Source organism: Tenrec ecaudatus, chromosome 3, assembly GCF_050624435.1.
Source record: "Tenrec ecaudatus isolate mTenEca1 chromosome 3, mTenEca1.hap1, whole genome shotgun sequence".
NCBI classification, from domain to species: domain Eukaryota; kingdom Metazoa; phylum Chordata; class Mammalia; order Afrosoricida; family Tenrecidae; genus Tenrec; species Tenrec ecaudatus.
This window is the reverse complement of record NC_134532.1, coordinates 42070953-42077935: the sequence shown is the minus strand read 5'-3', so window position 1 is coordinate 42077935 and position 6983 is coordinate 42070953. Positions and strand designations below refer to the sequence as shown.

General features: G+C 41.2%; 1 non-coding gene across 1 annotated transcript; it reads right to left on the bottom strand.

Moving 5' to 3' along the window:
- Positions 1 to 2561: 2561 nt before the first annotated feature.
- LOC142443999 (U6 spliceosomal RNA) lies at positions 2562 to 2665 on the bottom strand. Its single transcript, XR_012783695.1, has one exon. It is a non-coding gene; the product is annotated as a U6 spliceosomal RNA (small nuclear RNA).
- Between the last annotated feature and the right edge of the window lie 4318 nt (positions 2666 to 6983).

Below are 6983 nucleotides of genomic sequence, written 5' to 3'. Positions count from 1 at the left end.
CCAAGTTAGGTAGACAAGCAGTGATTGGGGACTTTGTCATTTTCCTCATGGCCAGTGGGAGGTTGACAAGCAGCCTTATCAGGCACCATCAGCTTTCTTCCTCACGGTAACATCTTTCCAGTTCTGTAAAGAGGTATTGTTCAAAAAAAAAAAGAGGTGTTGTTCTCCTGATACATCCAATGCAATGTAGCTGTTGATCTCTTGACTGTTACTATAACCATTTGGGGTGTTATTTTGGGGGGGCAGGGTTCATAAATTAACCTTTTCTGGAAGAAGTTAAAATTACTCAAACTTAGATTAATCATGTTGATCAAGGTAGGATTCAGATCATGACAGTGGGGGCAGGGAGAGGAAGCATTTAGGAACTAGGGGAAAGTTGTATTTTTCATCGTTGCTACATCGCACCCTGCCTGGCTCATCTCCTCCCCAAGACCCTTCTGTAAGGGGATGTCCAGTGGCCTACAAAAGGGCTTGTAAGTCTACCTAGACCATGTAGGAAACTGCATATCCCCACACTGGATTTAAGCCATGTACGACCTTTATGAATTTACTCTCATTTTCCTGCCATACAAACTGCCCTGAGATTTTACTGCCCTTTGTTCCTTTCCCGCCAGAGTGTGGCTGCCTTGACCCTTGCTAGGATTGGTGCTCTTTCAGTAGCAGCTGCTATGTTCATTGGTCAATACATGACTAGTGGCATCTCCCCCCAGGCGTAAGGTATGCTTCATTAGCATACTTATCTGTTTGATCAGTTGCCCGCCAGTTCTTCCTTATTTAGAGATGCATGACTATTGGCTACCTCAGCTGTACCTTATTTTACATGTGATGGAATGGTGCCAGCCCTTCGCTGGCTATTTAAACCTCTGCTCTCAGCTCAATAAATGAGGCTTGATCAGATTCCTGTCTTGCCTCCATCTCTCCGCGCCCTTGCCCATCTTCATTCCCAGTCCCTCTTTCAGGTACCCATGTTGTTGATGTCCCGCGGGACGGGACAAGACCAGAGGATGTACACTGGTACAGGTGGGAACTGGAAACACCGGGAATACAGGGCGGATGATCATCTCAGGATCAATGGTATGATTGGCAATACTGGGAGGGCACAGGAAGGGTGGGTTGGAAAGGGCGAACCAATTTCAAGGGTCTACATGTGACCTCTTCCCTTGGGGACAGACAACAGAAAAGTGGGTGAAGGGAGATATGGGACAGAGGAAGATATGACAAAATAATAATTTGAAAATTATCAAGAGTTCATGAGGGAGCGGGGAGTGGGGAGAAGGGTGAAAATGAGGACCTGATGCCAGGGGCTTGGGTGGAGAGCAAATTTTTTGAGAATGATGAGGGCAATGAATGTACAAATGTGCTTTACACAATGGATGTATGTACAGATTGTGAGAAGAGTTTTATGAGCCCCTAATAAAATTATTTTTAAAAAATGTTGATCTAGTAGGTCCAACCTTGTTCTTTAACCAGCCTGCTTCAGAGCTCTGCGATTGAAACCTGGACTTAAGACTTAGGGGATTGGTGAGCCTTATAGTCCAGATATTTATGATGACTGTGCATGCCAGAGTCAAAAATAAATTGTGCATTTTTCTAGTAGGCTAACTTGCATGCTAGTTTTATAGGGGCACAAACACACACCCCTGTCAAGTAACTGCCACTTCACAACTCCCTAAGAAAATCACTAGGGGTTGAAAAGGGCAATGCCAATGACATCAAACTAGGATAACGGACTAGCCACTTCAGGCTAATGTCTCCCTACTTTATCACAGTTTAGCCTCTTCCCGTCACATTCATTTTGTGTTCCTACCCCAGCAGGCTCCTGGTGGATCAAGTTTCACAAGTGCATGCCAAGATACTAGCTTTCTATCTCTCCCTAGAAGTTCAAACCTATGGGTGAAATGTGGGTGTTATAGTCCGATAATTAGGGAAAAGGGTTACTAAAAATTAAATGTGAAGGGGAAGACATTGTTGCTAGAAAGGTACACAGATAGTATCAGCACCAAAAGCATTGATCACACCTCATAATTCTGTAAATTTTTAAAGTACATTGTAAATGTTTTTATAGCAATAAAACTAGCATAAGAATATTGTAGCATAAAATGTAAAAAAAGAAAAGAGAAAAAAATGATTAGGGCAAAGACTGTACAGATGTGCTTTATACAATTGATGTATGTATATGTATGAACTGTGATAAGAATTGTATGAGCCCCTAATAAATTGTTAAAAATTAACACAAAAAAAAGAATATTGTAGCAATGAGTTTATTGACTTGTCTTGAAAACATACATTCTTCCTGAAAATTCACCTATTTTGATAACAAATTATGGTGCGTGTGTTCCTCTTCGAAGTCAACCATTCAAAACCTAGGTCAACACTTAACTTAAGCATTGAACTCTCAAGTCTATACAGTAATCCAGGATCATATTTGCCTTTCAGGAACACATGGAATCCATTCATCCTCTGAGACTAGGAAATACCTGTTTCTATTACACGGAGAAGAGAACCTGACAAAGAGAAGAATTGACTTTATTAATCTAGATTGAGCTCTGTCTTTATTTTATTTAAATATGGAACGCTTCACGAATTTGTGTGTCATCCTTGCGCAGGGGCCATGCTAATCTCTGTATCGTTCCAATTTTAGTATATGTGCTGCCGAAGCGAGCATGAGCTCTGTCTTTAAAACAAATACCTAATCTTCAGCTCAGGGCGCGGGGTGGTCACTCCTAACGGCAAGAAGTGCAAGCCAACACCCTGACATACCTAAGTGATCACTCCTCTTTTGTTTCAGGTTCCAGATTGGCAACACATAACAAAATACAGTCCAGTCTAGGGAGCTAGAAACCTGGGACTGCTGTCTTGCACACTTAAGCATCACAAGGATTTGAAATTCTGAATGGTTGTGAACCAAATCCATTCACCTAACTCCAAATTTCCTGGTATCTCTGCTGGTTATTTAGAGAGTGCATTGATTTTTATTCCTGAAGCTGGACTACAAAATGGTGAGTACGACAGAAACCTAGGGCATTTGCATTATACAGAGTTAGGTCAGATAGGAATCACTGGGAATCTGAGGTTAGATTATAAGGTAAAAGTGTGATGGGCGAGGGACAAGGGATGGAGCTTTCTGAAGCAGTCTATTGCTATCAAATGCATATGTGGTTCCAAGCACAGGATAACTGTGATGGTCTTCCTTATGTGCCTTGAGGCTTGTTATATAAAGTATCAGCATCCCAGTTTGGACCTTGGTTTTTGAAATGTGCAATAAACTTCCTGAATAGAGTCCAGATATATAGGTCTACCAGAGGACATGAATTCTTAGCTCATCCAGAGTCACCATTGCTTCTTCAGTACAGTTTTCTTTATTCCGTCAGGCAGTGACATATTTTCTTTAGATTTTTAAAGATGGCAGATTTGGCTCTTACACTGTTGGATGTATCCTCTGATAGCTTCATCAAAAGAATGAGTCTGATTGAAATGTGTCCAGTTGGTCAATAAATTGGAATTCTTATTCCTTATATTTATGTTGATAAAAAGCCCTGCAGAAACATTCCTCACTGGTAATGTCCCTTTGTACAACAGATGAAATCCTTCCTAGGCTTGCAGTTATCTTTACCTTGCCTTTCATAATTACCATAATTATTGTGCTATTATTAAAAACACAGCCACTGAAGGTGGTTTACTTCTCTTGAAGTTTTAAAAAACAACAACAATTGTTTCTCTTTCTTCAGAGGATCCCATTCATAACATGTCCCATGTATTGAGGATGATATGTCATCATCTTTGCTTTTTAATAGCATTTGTCCTGTACTTCTTACAAGAGACCAAAAACAAAAGGTACAAACTCACTGCCATAGAAAGGATTCCAACACAGAGTAGCTTTAAAGTTGTGGGTAGAACTTCCCTGGAGGTTTCTTGCACTGTAACTATGTATGGACATATAAACTTTGTCTTCCTCCAGTGAAATGACTGATACTTTCAAAGTACTGACCCACCAGTTAGCTCACGGTACTACCATTGTTCCATTATCCATGACAGGTTTGTGATAAGAATTGTACAAGCCCCCTATAAAATGATTTTTTTTAAACCTGTCCTTTAATTTCCAATGAGAATTCTGGATGTCCTGCTTCTGCAACAGGTCTCTTTGAAGATATTATTATTACTTATTTTAAGAGGGAAAGCACTAACTTCCCTTTCTATCTCTTCATTCAGGAACATATCACTTAGCATGCTCATTGTTTTTTATATCCATCTTTACATACAGCTTTGTGGTACTTTTGAAGACATCACCGAAGACCACATTTTATTTAGTCTGTTAATCCAGAGACCACAAATCTGGAATGATTTCCAAGCTCAGCCCCTTCAAATACCCTGTGAATAACTGCCAGCCTGACTTTAGGAGAACACAAGTAGGTGATGATCCTGGTAGTATATACACTGAGCTTGTATTCAGTTAGTGTAACTACTAAAATGCAGAACCATGAAAGAGAGGTCATCATGTGCTTCAATATTCTCAATCTCTCTTCAATTCTTATTTGTCTCATTCATATGCAATCCTTGTATGAATATCCTGTGTGAGAACTTTGTATGAATTTATGTAACCATAAGTTTTCCAGCATATAAGTATCAATAGATATTGGTTTCAGCATATTTGTTAGTCTATGTAGACTAGAGAAACAAATTCATAGACACTCGTGTATAAGAAAAAACTTTATATACAAGAGCAATTGGGTATTAAGAAAACATCCCAGCCCAATCCAGATCAAGTCCATAAGCCCAATATTAGCCCAGATGTGCAATACTAGTCCATAAATTCCTTGTTACACTCACACAGCCAAGTAATGATGCATGCAGGAAGATGACAGGCCAATGGGTGAAACATCTTGTGAATCCAGTGGCAGTAGAAGCACCTCAGCACTGGCAGGGGTCTCCACATGGCTCCTACAACCCCAGGGCTCTGGCTCCATCAGCCTTTCTCCATGTGGTGTGTCAAATGCGATGTCTAGCAAGGGAGGGGGGAGGTCCCACCCCCAGTGAGCTATTTGTCTCCTTAGCACCTCCAAAGAGATCATCAAGCTGCTACCTGATTGACAGGCTAACCTCCACTCCTTTCACTCTTAACTATGTACATTTTATTTTTTGGGGGGGATTAGGTCAGTTCATTCATTTCCAACTCAACAACACTATACACAAAAGAACAAACCAACGTACAATATCGAGTCATCTTCATTATGGTTCATAACTCTGAGCCCATTATTGAAGCTATTGTCATTCCGTCTCCTCATGGGCTTTACTCTATTTGACTGCCCTCTAATTTGCCAAGTATGATACCCTTTTCCAAGTACTGGGCTCTCTTGATATCATGTTCAAAAATGTGAGATGAAGTACCATCATCCTGGTTTCTAAGGAACATTCGGGATATACTACTCCAAGAAAGATTTGTTTGTTCCTTTGGCCAAACCAAAACAACTAGCATTAAGTCAGTGCTGACTCATAGCGACTGCCCTGTGGGTTTCCAAGACTAACGGTTTACAGGAATAGAAAGTCCAGTCTTTCTCCTGCGGAGCATCAGTTAACCTTTACTCTGCGATCCACATGGTTGGTTCCTTTGAGAGTCCATGGTAATTCCAGTATTCCTCAATAGCACCTCAGTTCACAGGAAATGATTCTTCACTCTTTATTCAATGTTCAACTTTCACAAGCACATGAAGCAATTGAAAATACCATCACATGAGTTAAACTTGGTATGAAGACATATGGCAGTAAATTTGAATTAAGTAAAGATACCCAATTTAGCATTATTTTTGGTGATTTGGATGTTGTCTGATCACACCACAACATTCCATTGTTTAAATATAGACTAACGTAGGTGTCATGAATCAGAAGAGATATGACCCTGGTGTGTGGTGGATATTTTCATTAGCTATCTATTTACATAGTCATTTATCCTCCTTTCTGTCTGGCTGTTTGTTTCTTTCTCTCTGTTGATATCTGTCTCTACCTATCACTGGGAATAAAAATGGTCTCAGTCTGTGGCTGCATATCGCTCCCAGAACAGAATACACTCTTGTGTGGATTCAGAGAACTCTGCAGCAGATAAAGTGAACACTTCAGAAGAAATCTGGGTTACCCTAAAGGCGCTGTTAGCAGCATTCTTTGAGTGGGAGGAGCAGACCCAGGGGCCTCACTTTATCCTGTTCACCTTGATGTACAAATGCACTTCCAACATGCAAATACCTCTTTGGCACCCACATGAAGCCACAGCATGCGTATACTTAAATTCAAAATCCTCGTTACTCTGGAGAGCATTTTGAGGTGTCCTAAATCTTATCCACATGAACATGAAGCATGTGTGGGTTTTTTCTGGTGGCAACTCTGGGAGATGAGTGCTTCAGGGATTCCTACATGAAGTCTGGGGATGCAGCATCTGAGCACATGACTCTGTTTCTGTTCATCCCCAGGTGTCCTGGCTCAGGTGTAGCTACAAGAGTCAGGCCCTGGACGGGTGAAGCTCTCACAGACCTTGTCTCTCACCTGTGCTGTCTCTGGATTCTCTTTACCTGTTATGTGCACTGGATTGTCAGGCTCCAGGAAAGGGCCTGGCGTGAGTTGAGGTAATAACATGATGGGAAAATATACTACAATCCATCTCTCCAGTCACAAGTCAGCATCAACAAAGGGCATTTCCAAGAGCCAAGTTATTTAAAACTGAACTCTGTGAGTCCTGAGAACACAGCATGTATTGCTGTGCTAGAGACACAGTGATGGGAAGTCATTGTGAGCCCAGACACAAACCCCCCTGCAACAGGCCATGGTTCCAGGACATGCACGAGAGAGGAGTCAGGGATGCTTTCCTCTCAGAAGCTGCGGTTTCCACCACACTTTCAGCACATCTCTAGGGATTGTCATGCATATACTCTGGGGAATCTTCATGTACCTGAAAGTGCCTTCTTTTCATTGGGATGGGCTTTGTCTATCTTTGACAA